At 34.2% G+C, this 13,354-nt stretch overlaps 1 non-coding gene across 1 annotated transcript; it reads right to left on the reverse strand.

Moving 5' to 3' along the window:
* Positions 1–10,042: 10,042 nt before the first annotated feature.
* LOC120289098 lies at positions 10,043–10,146 on the reverse strand. The gene has a single exon (XR_005547054.1). It is a non-coding gene; the product is annotated as a small nucleolar RNA R71 (small nucleolar RNA).
* Between the last annotated feature and the right edge of the window lie 3,208 nt (positions 10,147–13,354).

The following is a 13,354-nucleotide window of genomic DNA, read 5'->3' on the forward strand; positions in this document are numbered from 1 at the left end:
GGTCTCGGCTTTCGAGATCTCATGGATTTCAATAAGGCTATGCTCAGAAAACAAGCCTAGCGTCTGATTCAACATCCTACAACACTTTGGAGTAAGTTGTTCAAAGGTATTTATTTTCATTCTCAGGATTTTTTACATGCTGATAGAGGTACCGGACTGTCTTGGGGCTGGCAAGGTCTATTATTAGGTCGAGATTCAATTCTTCCAAGACTTTGATGGTCAATAGGTGATGTGAAAAGAATTAGAATTAGGGAAGATGGTTGGTTGCCTAAAGGAATTTTGGGTGGCCCGACGAATTGCGATGAGCCTATTAAAGTCGCAGAACTCCTAGATATGCAAGCTAATGCCTGGAATATTTCACTACTTTACAGAGTCTATGATAACCACACTGTTCAGGAGATCCCTACCATCCCGGTAAGTCCCTCTTATGCAGAGGATAAACTGATTTGGACAAAAACCACACACGACAACTATATTGTTAAAAGTGGTTACCAAGCAATCGTGTAATCAGTTGTCAGCAAACATCTGAATGAAGCTTCGCCTTCTTACCAGATTCCACATACATTGTGGAAACAACTCTAGAAGTTGAAGATAGCTCCCAAAATTAAGTTCTTTCTTTGGACATTATGCCACAATGTCTTACCCACAAAAGCCAATCTATTTCATAGGAAAATAACCCCAAACCCGTTTTGCACTCTCTATCACAATAGCACACCTGAATCAGCAGAACACATTTTCTTGCTCTGTCCTTGGACCACTACCATTTGGTCGGACTTGGCAATCAACATTCCTATCAAGGCGTAGGCTATACAAATAGACGCATGGATAGTAGCAATGTTTATGCACAAACAGTCTATACTTGATCCAGACATTGTAGCCTACGTCCTCTGGCACATTTGGAAAGCGCGGAATAACTTCATCTTTTGTCGTCAACAGTTGGATGCTCGTCAAGTTGTGGATACTGCTCTAGCCAATGCTCTATCAGCTCTATATGCCTATCGTAATCCTACAGACACAGATCGACAGCAGCTCAACAATGGTGAATTATGGAGACCTCTAGATCCAGGTACCTTCAAGTTGAATATTGATGGGGCTTTTCAGCCACACATCAACCAAGGGACAATGGCTAGTATATGTCGAGACCAGAATGGCAAAATGATCAACGGACTTACCAGGACCTTTGTCGCCTCTTTGGCTTTGCAGACATATTTTATGGCGTTGTTAATCACCCTTCGCCATCTGCTGAAGATCGACAAAATCCATGATCAACTGGTTATTGAATCAGACAACTTGATATCAGTTGATTCAGTCAATGATTCCACCCAACCACCGTGGGAGGTTCGAGCTATCTTTGAGGAAGCCATCAATCTCTTGCGCAGCTTCTCTTGCGTTAAGGTTAGACACTGCTGACGGGAAGCAAATGCTGTAGCGGACTAGGCCGCAAAGGCCCATAGAAATGGTGCCCTAACCGAAAATTGGCCCATCTCGCCTCCTTCGATTTTGTTAGACCTCCTAATTTCCGATGCTTTAGCAACTGGTTGTAATCCTTCGTTATAGTGAATGTAGTTCCCTTTTCTGACCAAAAAACTATAATATTCCATCAAGAAACAGAGAAAAGGTTTTGACAAAAAAAAGAATTTTAAAATTCTGAATCTATGGAATAGAATGATATAAATTTAATTTTTAGTCGTCCCGCATTCGGAATGGAAGATATTTATCCCAAAACTTGGATCGGGAATCGCTAATCCACTTACGGGAGACAAATGCGAGTCAAATTGACCATGAAGTGTAATCACCTGAGCTTACAGGGATGACGTGCCATTCATGTTAGTTGGACCTTACTATGTCTTATATGTCATTTGGAAAAGATTAACAAGAGAAAATGACAAAAATAATAAAAATAACAAAATGTTTCTTTGGAATTTTACCACAACGCGAAATACCTTTCTCCAAAGGTCGATGTTTTTTTTTTTTTAATAATTGAATTAGGTTCAGTAGCGATTCGGACAGAAAGTAATTCATGGAATAGGGATAACTAGATCTGAAGTAAAGTAAAATGGAAGTACAAGGAATCGATAAATCAATAAATTGGAATTGAAAAGATATATAGGTGTTGTTGATTGTGGATCCTCTACAATGATTCAACGCAGCTCTTACCTAGGCTCTTACAAAGTGCAACGGCTTATGAATGGTTAACATTTAAATTGCCAGTTGCAACCACATCTCATGGTTTTAGGCTTCACGATCGTTTTGGATCATGTATTGTCCTTATCCATAAGCATTTACAACTCCTCAAATGTTGCTAACCTTAACCGCCGATTGATATTTCCTTGGCATCTTTGTTTGGGCTTCTATTTTCAATATGTCGAGGGTTTATCATGGACTAACCATCAGCATATGTCGATAGTTGTTATGGTCATTAAGGGCCTGTTTGTTAACCATCCAAATAGTATTTAATTTTGATTTTTTGTTCCTGGGAGCAGTTTGGGAACAAAATCATGTTTGGTAAAATTTTTGTTCCCGATAACAAATTTCTATTTTTTTGTTCCCAGAAGTAGATTTGGAACAGAATCAAGAATAATAAAAAAAAAAGTTGACTCTTGTTCCCGAGAACAAATCTAAGAATCAAGACCATATTTCTTTTCTTTTTCCCATTTCTTCTTCTTCATCTACCGCCATCTCGCGGTTGCTGTCCGCCACCGTCTATCGTCTGCCATCATCCGTTGTCCACCGTTCGCTGCCCACTGTTGCCAGTCGCCGGCAACTGGTCCGGCGAGCTCGCTGGAGGCAAGTCCAGCCATCGGCGAGGCTCGCCCAGCCCCACTAGTGGCCAAGTAGGCCTCGCCTAGCCTTGTCGAGGCCCACCTAACTACCGGTGAGATCGAGCCTTGATGAGGCTAAGCGAGCCTCGCCTAGTTGTCGACAAGGGCTAGCCTTGCTGAGGGCTGGCGATGCTCCGCTGAGGTCGCTAGCCCTCATTTGGTCGGTTGCCGGACTGGTCCGGCCACTTGAAGAAGAAAAACAGGAGAGAGAAAAGAAAAAAAGAAAAGAAAAAAAGGAAAAAAGAAAAAAATTATTTAAAAATTAAAAGAAAATGATTTGGAGTATAAATTTTGATCACGATACCAAACACAATTCTATTCTAGAATTAGAAATTTTGGACAGTTACGAAATGGCTTAAAATGCTTAGAAATTGTTCCCGGGAATAGAATACAAAAGAGTCATTTCTGGTAAGAATTTGTTACCGGGAACAGAATTGTTACCAAACACGCTCTAATAATCATGACATCTATGTTGGGATTTTATTTATAAAAAAAACGAACTTGTGCATAGAAGTGAAAAGGATAAAAAACATTTTAGATAATTAATGTGGTTGTAAAATTTTAAAACAATTCACAGTGGAAGCAAAAACACCTATACACATATCTTCTCGAAATTGCTTATGCATTTTAGTAAGAAGCACATAGAAGTGAAAAGGAAGCTAATCTCATTATCCTTGTACCGTGCTAAAAAAGGTTGGTTTTTACATTCTTCACATTCGGAACACAAATGTTTGATCTCCTCTAGCATTGTTGAAGTATTCCCATTATGATGTTCTTTAGTTCCAGTCACACAAATGTCAAGCCTCTTGTTTAGACACATCACTAACTCATGTCGAACAGTAGAGAGAAACTTGAGAGAGCATACCGCAACAATTGGGCTAGCAATTGCCCTCATGTGTGACTAATTTGATTGATTACTATCATCACTCACAATCATAGAACGACCCTCTCTTAATCGCCTTTTATAATCAGTCACATATCACATTGATTTAATTAATTCGGCTCATTAACACTAAACTAGTTGAGCATTAATTCAGCCATAATGCCTAAGCTCACTTCAAACTTTGAACCTGAACATAAGTTTTGAAACCATTTTAGAGTATTAATTCGAGCATTAATTTTGTAACTGTTACAAAGTATTATTCCGAGCATTAATTTGTAACTTTTCAAAAACTTTATTCTGGGCATTAACTTTGTAGCCATTACAATATTTTAATTTGACTATTAAGTCTAAAATCATTTAGAACATTAATTTGGTCATATGAATTTAAAAACATTTCAGATCATTAAACTACCTATTAATTCTAAAATCATTTTAGATAATTAATGTGGTTGTAAAATTTGAAATTGTTTCAAATGTTTAATTTAGCTGTTAAGTTTGAAACTGTTTCAGATTTTTAATTTGGCCATTAATTCTGAACTCACTTTAGATCATTAATGTGGGCCATTGAATCTGAACCTGCTTTAGATCTTTCATTCGGCCGGAAAGTCTAAAACCGTTTCAGATCTTTGATATGGTCTATAAAGTTCGAAACCCCTATAAGATCTTTTATTTTCAGCGTGACTCAATCTAATTTCGTCAATTACAAACATATTTGCAATATTGTCTTTCCCATTCTAACGTTCTTCTAAAATTGGTTATGGTGTGTGATATCTCTAGGTTCATTATTAAGCTAGCAGTAGGATTAATATTAACAAATTAGCATAATTAAGAGAACTAATTGTCCCAATCAATCTCCCATTCCTATAAACCATGAATGACATCCAATATATCATGATTATCCAAATTGTGTGAATATTTCAAGAGCATAATGAACCTCTCAGCTTTGGCGACTGTGTAATTCAATCATTCTTTTCTCACCATGTCTCGATCGAACAAAGGCCGTGAAATTGTTTGTCAAGCCATCAATTCAATCATATGCCAAATCTAACTGAGAAGTATTTCTATGAGACATGAACTATTCATCTTGGTTACAACCCTAGTCGAGCATTTCAATACAATATCATGGTTAGATTACATAGGACATTAATATTCTATCTTGAATATCCACATATATAATAAGAAGATAAATTTCATATTGTGCCTACGTGTGCCTTCGTATATGAACCAATTATGACCATCAACTATAGAGAAGATTCGACGAAGAGTCAATATGTGCACTTGTAAACCACAGCCATCCAATGTATTAGTCAGCATCGTACCTCAAGTCTAAGGATTTTACACAAGACCAAAGCATGAACGATTAGTCATTAATCATGCTAAAAGCTTCTATGTTTCTAATCGTTTTTTACATGTCATGTTCAATGAACTTCTTTGAGGCAAGTACCCGTGTTTTAGCTCAGGTATCACAATACCTAATGACTTGTGTCCCATCATCTCCTAAGATATCTAATACTCAATGGTGAAGCTAGAGAACACAACAATCTCAACATGGTCATCAATATCCTCTAAATGATCCATTGATTGAAAATTGTCCAAAGATTTAGTATAACTATAAACTTGTTACACATATTCTTAACACTTAAAGAATAAGTTTAGTCATAACTGATCTTATGGACTCATTCATATTAATGGGACTGCTATTAAATAAATAATGCAACTTGAATCCTTAACCTGTAGCTAATACATGGTTACTTTAGTCAAATCATAAACTTTGTGGGACGCGGTGGATAATTTCCATAAACATAAGTCGTCTTGAGTCTGATGTGTGAATCAAATTATGTGTATGCTAATAGTAGGGTGATATTAATTAATTTATTGTCGTCTTAGTAGTAATGGTTGATATTAATTGTGTAAATTTAGTTTATTAATAATAATAGTGATTAACTTATTCTAATAATGTTGAAAGAAGAGGATTACGTTTTCTTACAATATTTGCTCAATTTTTTTTAATTAAAGCTTATAAATGTCACATGTTTTTGTAAGAACTCATGCAAGGCCAAGTATTTTCTCAAAGATGAAGTAATATAGATAATTTTGATACCTAGATTAAGCCGTGATTATTTCAAATTGAGTCACTCTTTGAATTTTCTTTGGACATGTGCAAGACTTTGCTTTGTATTTATGCCACCACATGTTGGTCATTTAAATGCATGGCTCCACCTAGCAAGGGAAGACATCATTCCATTTTAATCAATTTTAAATAAAACTCCTGTACTTTGGTTGAAAACCCACTTTCATCTTTCCAAAACCTCAAAAGAATTTTCATGTGTTGTTCTCATGTTTCAATCCTTAAAGTAGAGAACTAGACTTTCTTGTTCGAAAGCTACAAGGTGGTGACGACAAATTGATGGTTAGTACTTGTTCGAGGTAAGTGAAGTTTCTAGGTATTAAGCTAGTTTAAATTTACTTAGTCACTTCAACTTAATTGCTTGTTCGAGGTAAGTGATATGCATGTTATGGGTATGGTGGTTGTTGAACAATCTTGATAACATCCTACATGTTTATTAAATTAGAATTTATTTAGACATAATCTACTCTTTTTGTTTGTTTTGTTTGTTCTACCATAATTTAACTAGTCAGAATACTGTTCATTCTGCTTCACTTTGTTTCATTTTGAATAGTCAGAATTTGTTCATTCCACCATATTTGTCTTGATAACTTCTTGCATGTTTGTTCCGCTTCGTTTTGTTTCATTCTTAATAGTCACAATCTATTCGTTCTGCCATATTTATGTCGATGACCTCTTGCGTGTTCTTTCTGCTTTGTTTTACGAAAGTTTTTACGAGTCAAAATCTGTTGTTTCTGCTTGTTTTTGCTATAATTTGCTTTACCTGAATCTGTTTATTCATTCTAAGTTTGAGTCTCTCCGTTTGTGAAATCGATCATTTGGTTGAATCTGTTCATTTGTTGAATATGTCAACTTGTGAATCTGTTCATTTGTTGAATATGTCAACTTGTGAATCTGTTCGTAAAAAATCTATCTATTGGTTCAAATGGATTTTACTAAGTTTGAATCTATTTTTTTATTGAATTTGTTTATTTGTTTATCCTGTCCATTGTTGAATCTGTTCTTTTGTAAATCTATTCATTATTGAATCCGTTCTTTTGTTATATAAACTTTTATTAAGTTAGAACTTACCCTTTTGATTGTTCAAACTTTGATGACCAGAACGTATCAATTTGTTTAAATTCAAATTTCTACCAATTGCTTGTTTAGACTTTATGTCTAGAATATATTTATTCGTTCAGACTCCAAAAATACTCGTTTGATTGACTAGATTTTACAACCAGAATATGCTTAACATCCAGACTCGGAATGTACTCATTTGAATGTTTAGTCTTTGACGATAAGAATATAATTATAAGTTATTTCTTGCTTAGTTATTGGATAGATGTATTGAATTGATTTGAAAAATATGTGCTATGTTTATAAATATGCATATGTCATGGCTTGCATGAGATTAATGTGATTTCGTCGTTCATATAGTAATGTGTGATGATGCCTTGTGAGTCGGAATGCCCTGAGGAGTGTTTTGGGATGCCTTAGGAGTCAAGATGCCCCATGAGTTGGGATGTCCCGTGGGTGGATGTGCATATGTCATGACTTGCATGAGATTAAGATGATTTTATTACCCATATAGTGATGTGACGATGCCCTATGAGTCAAAATACCCCAATGAGTGTTTCGGGATGTCTTGGGAGTCGAAATACCCCATGAGTTGGGATGTCCCGTGGACGAATAGTGCAGGATGCCTCGAAGTTGAGATGCCCCATAAGTTGGGATGTCCGTGAGTTGGGATGCCTTGGGAGTGTTAAAATGTAGAAGTAATAATAAATAAAATGTATAAACATGGTGTGCCATAGGTATGATTTTGGATGGAAGTATTGTTGGATGATGACTATTGTGATATGTGAAAATGTGAAAGGTAAAGTCTACTCATGTTTTATAACACTTACTAAATTATTATGCATTCACTTTGTGTGTACCAAGTGAAGTGGTAAGAAAATTTTTCTAACTTAAAACTATAAATTTCATTTACTGGATTTTGGTTCTTTTTCTTTTTCTTTTTTCTTTTAGATGTGTAGGATGTATACCCCTCAACCTTTTAAATATGAAGTTCCATGCTTTATGAAGGTCTTTATAAAAGCATGTTTGAACTTGAGTTTGGAATAATATATAGGTGTGACGCAATAGAGGAAGATGTTATCGATCCATGAATTAAATCTGGACAGTTGTACAGCCAGATTTTTGGAGTGTATTATAAAAATAGGTCTCCCTAACCCCTATCTAGACTTTTGTATTTTGCTGGCAATGTAGTAAAGTTGTGAACTTAAAATGTCGTATCAACAAAAGAAGTATAAGTACATTAGTTATATTTGTACTGTTTTCTTTGTAAAGGGATTTGGAAAATGTTTGATTACACTTTCACATTGATAACTCTATAAAAATAGAGTTATTTTACCTATTTTAGGCAACAAATAATGCAATATCTATGATAAAATATTTGGATTTTCTTTTGATTATTCGAATTTTTCTTGTTTATGCAGAATGATGAGATATGGAGAAGATAAGGAAAAGAATGGCAAAAATCAGGAATTCAAATAAAAAAGCAGTGGAAGATGGATATCAAATCAGTGAATCCTTGATTTCGTTCCTTAATGTTATTTGCAAGCATCGGGAGATATATATCAAATCAAAGATCCTCTGATTTACTCCATAATTTTATGCACAATTGCTCGGAGATAATGATCTTGGATATATCCTATAAATAGGAGAATATTGAGAGCCTAAGGGAGCAGCTAGGTTTTTGTTAGATTGTTTTTCATTGTTCTGAGAGTTTTTTTAAGTATTTTGAAAAGAAGACAAAAGTGGTGACTGAATTCTTGTTATTTGATTCAAGATGCTGGGTTTGATTTATATTTTTATTTCTTCTACTATGTTCTAATTTTCTTTTGTTAGGGCTATGATGTAGCCTAACCATGATGATGTGAATTTCATGATTTTTATGTTTTGCAATTGATTTCATTCATGGAAGTTATATATTATTGTGCATAATGCTTTTGAGTAATTGGCCACCACTTGAATAATCTGATGTGCATGTTTGAGACTTTGAGACTGAGAAGTGATAATATGCAATTGTTTATTATGATATATAACCATGAATTAAATGTGGATATATATATATATATATATATATATATATATATATACCGCGTTATTTGTGTAGTTTTCGGTAATAAGGTGATCCAAAAGACTCATTGGAAGTTGTGAATATTCAAAGTTTTTAATGCACTTATGTTTATTTTAATTCACATAGAGATATAGTGGATTAATAAACTAAATAGGTTTGCTATACCTATAGATATGATAGTAAATAGATTAGGAAATTTTGATATCACATGTTTGATATCGTTCTTGTACCAACAACAATATGAAATTCATATCTAGTGGTTAGATAAAATCGGACGCTCTAACATATTTATCTAATTGATTTACTACATTTAATCTCCAAATTTTATTTTTAATTTATTTTCAATTATATTTTGATCTATTAGATAAATTTTATAATTAATCTATTTTAGTATTTAATTAGTTTATTAATCATCAATCTTTGTGGGACAATATTCTTTCTTATCATTATATTACTTGTTCGACACGTTCACTTGCGTTTAGAATTTTACAAACAAGTTTTTGGAGCCGTTGTTGGGGATCGTTTGTTTAATACTAATTAATATTGATATCATATAATTCTAAGTTTAATCTAGCTTTTGTTTTGTTTTATTTTTCAGGGTCTACATCGGTTTATGACATGTAGCCAACAAGGGAAACTTGCTGAGCTTGATCCAGAAATTGAGCATACATTCAAAAGGCGACTGAGAGAATATAGAAATCACGCTAAGAAGATGGCAGACGCTGAAAATGAAAATCTACATAGACTCTTAAGAGATTATGCCGAACCACATTAAGTATTAGAAGACCTACAATTCAAGCAAACAACTTTAAGGTCAAGATGTCGCTCCTTCAGATGCTTCAATAATCAGTGCAATTCAGTGGGCTACTAAGTGATGATCCAAATGCTCACATCAATGCTTTTCTTGAAATCTGTGACACCATTAAATATAATTGAGTTACAAATGATGCTATTTATTTTCATTCTCTCTTAGAGACAAAACTAAGAGTTGGCTTTCTTTTCTTCCTACAGGATGAATCACTTCATGGAATGATATGGCTAAGAAATTTCTCGATAAGTTCTTTCCACTTGCAAAGTCTGCGAAGATGCGTAACGATATTAGTAATTTTATGCGGATGGATAATGAATCATTATATGAAGCATGGGAGAGATTCAAAGAATTTCTTAGGAGATGCCCACATCACAGACTACCTGTATAGATGCAGGTCCAAACTTTTTATAATGGCTCTAGTACAAATCTTTGTTATATGATTTATGTAGCTGTAGGGGGAACTCTAAATAATAAAACACCAGAAGAAGCCATGGCGTCCAATAGTTATCAGTGGCCTACTGAGAGATTACAATACGAAAAGCTAGCGGAGTTCACGAAGTGGATGCTTTTGCTATAATTGCTGCACAATTTGAAGCACTCAACAAAAAGCTTGATAATATGAGTGTTTTAGCCATGAAAATTTAGAATTTGACATGTGATTTTTGTGGTGGAGGTCAGTTGGCACAGAGTGTCAAGTAGGTAATATTTTTAAACAATTTAGTGAAAATTCTAATTTTGTTGGGAATTTTAACAGGTCACAGAATAATCCCTACTCCAACATGTACAATCCGGGATGACGCAATTATCCAAATTTTTCATGGAATAATTAGAATGTGACAAGACCACCGGGATTCAAACAATTAGAAGAGACAAAGTCAAATTTGGAAGATATAGTTACCAAACTTGCTAACACGACTCATGGCTTCATCAAAAGGATGGATGTGAGATTTCAAAACCAAAAGGCTTCAATCAGAATCTGGAGATGCAAGTGGGTCAATTAGCAAGCATGATGTCAAGGAGACAACGGGATTCTTTGCCAAGCTATATAGAGAAAAATCCAATCGAAAACATAAAGGCTATAACCCTAAGAAATGGTAAACAAGTGGGAGAAGAAGATGTCAAGCAGGCGATTTTCAGAGACAAGGAAGATGTAATCAATAAACAATCAAATGAGACAAGCAAGAGTAAAATTTTTTCAGATAATCCCAAGCCATATGTGCTACCAATTCCATTCCCTCAACGACTCCAGCAGCACAAAATAGATAAGCAATTTTCAAAATTTCTTGATGTATTTAAAAAATTGCACATTAACATTCCTTTTGCCTTAGCGCAAATGCCTAGTTATGTGAAATTTTTTAAGGATATTTTGGTAAACAAAAGAAAATTGGAGGATTATGAAACTGTGAAGTTAAATGAGGAGTATTCAGCCATCTTACACAACAAATTACCTCCGAAATTAAAATGTCTAGGGAGTTTTACTATTCCTTACACTATTAGGGATTCTTATTTTGAAAAAGCATTATGTGATTTAGATGCAAGTATTAATTTGATGCCTTATTCAATTTTCAAGAAATTAAGATTGGACGAGGTAAAAGCAACCACAGTGTCACTTCAACTAGCTGATCGATCAATTAAATATTCGAGAGGTAGTTTTGGTAAAAGTTGACAAATTTATTTTTCCTTGCAGAGTTCATAATTCTTGACATTGATGAAGATTTTGAGTTACCACTTATCTTAGGTCGGCCTTTTTTAGTAACAAGAAGAGCTCTTATTGATGTACAATAAGGGAAATTGATTCTTAGAATTTAAGATGATCTTGTTTCATTTAATATTTTTAAAGCAATAAAATATCTATCTAATGATAATTCTTATTTTAGAGTTGAGATAGTTGACAAGTTGGTGAATAAGGTTTTTAGGAAAATATTTTTAAAGATCCACTTGAAGCACGTCTAATTCGACCAAGGGACAAAGATATTCAAAATGAGGAGATAAAGGAGTACACAAATTTCATGGAGGCAATTCTGCCATATTCAAGGCAAAAAGAAATTAAATTTGTGGAGTTGGGACAATACATAACAAAGTTTAAACCATTAATTGAAGAGCCTCCAATTCTTGAACTCAAACCCTTACTTTCTCATTTGAAATATGCTTATTTAGATAGTTTTTTCTTTACCGATAATTATATCTTCTTCTTAGACAAATTTGATGGAGGAGAAACTGCTTAGAGTATTAAGAGAGTATAAGGGTGCAATTGGATGGAAAGTAGCTGATATCAAGGGAATTAGTCCTTCAATTTGCATGCACAAAATTTTGATGGAGGAACAATATAAATCCACTATCCAACCTCAGAGGCGTTTGAACCCAAAGATGCAAGAAATAGTGAAAGTTGAGGTAATTAAGTTACTTGATGTAGGTATCATCTATTCTATCTTTGATAGTTCCTGGGTAAATCCTGTACAAGTTGTGCCAAAGAAAGGCGGTATGACTGTTCAGAAAAAACGACAACAATGAATTGATTCCAACTAGAACAGTTATTGGGTGGCATGTGTGTATGGATTATAGAAAATTGAATGACGCCACTAGAAAATATCACTTTCCTTTACCATTTATTGATAAGATGTTGGAAAGACTTGTGGAGCATGAGTTTTATTGCTTTCTTGATGGATATTCGGGGTATAATTAGATTTCTATTGCATCAAAAGATCAAGAGAAAACTACTTTCACTTGTCCCTATGGTACCTTTTCTTTTAGAAGAATGCCTTTTGGTCTTTGTAATGCATTGGCTACTTTTCAGAGATGCATGATGGCTATTTTTTGGTATGGTTGAAAAATATATTGAGATTTTCATGGATGATTTTTCTGTTTTTAGCTTATAATTTGATTATTGTTTAAATAATTCAGCTTTGGTCTTACAAAAATGTGAGGAGACTAACATTGTTTTGAATTGGGAGAAGTATCACTTTGTGGTGCAGGAATGGATAGTGCTTGGGCATACAATTTCTAGAAACGGAATAGAAGTTGATCGAGCAAAAGTGGAGGTTATTGCAAAATTCCCTCCCCCAACATCTATGGAACTTGTAAGAGGATTTTAGGGGCATGCAGGATTTTACAAGTGGTTTATAAAAGATTTTTAAAAAATTGCTAAACCTCTTTCTAATCTTTTGGAAAAAATGGCTCATTTTAATTTTTCTGTTGAATGCATGCGGGCTTTTAACACTTTAAAGGAGAAGTTAATGTTTGCACCAATTGAATTGATATGTGATAATAGCGATTCTGCAATAGGAGCTATTTTGGGACTAAGGAAGAATAAAGTTTTTTGAATCATATACTATACCAGTCAAACCTTCTCAGGTGCACAATTGAATTATCAACAACAAAAAAGGAACTTTTGTCGGTAGTTTTTTCTTTTAATAAATTTCGTTCTTATTTAATTGGCTCAGAAGTTATAGTTTGTTCTGACCATTCTACTCTTAAGTATCTACTTGAAAAGAAAGAATCAAAATTCCAGTTGATTAGGTGGATTCTATTGCTACAAGAATTTGATTTGGAAATCAAAGATAAGAAGATGACTAAAAATCTAATTGCA

The sequence above is a fragment of the Eucalyptus grandis genome, chromosome 1 (assembly GCF_016545825.1).
Source record: "Eucalyptus grandis isolate ANBG69807.140 chromosome 1, ASM1654582v1, whole genome shotgun sequence".
NCBI lineage: Eukaryota > Viridiplantae > Streptophyta > Magnoliopsida > Myrtales > Myrtaceae > Eucalyptus > Eucalyptus grandis.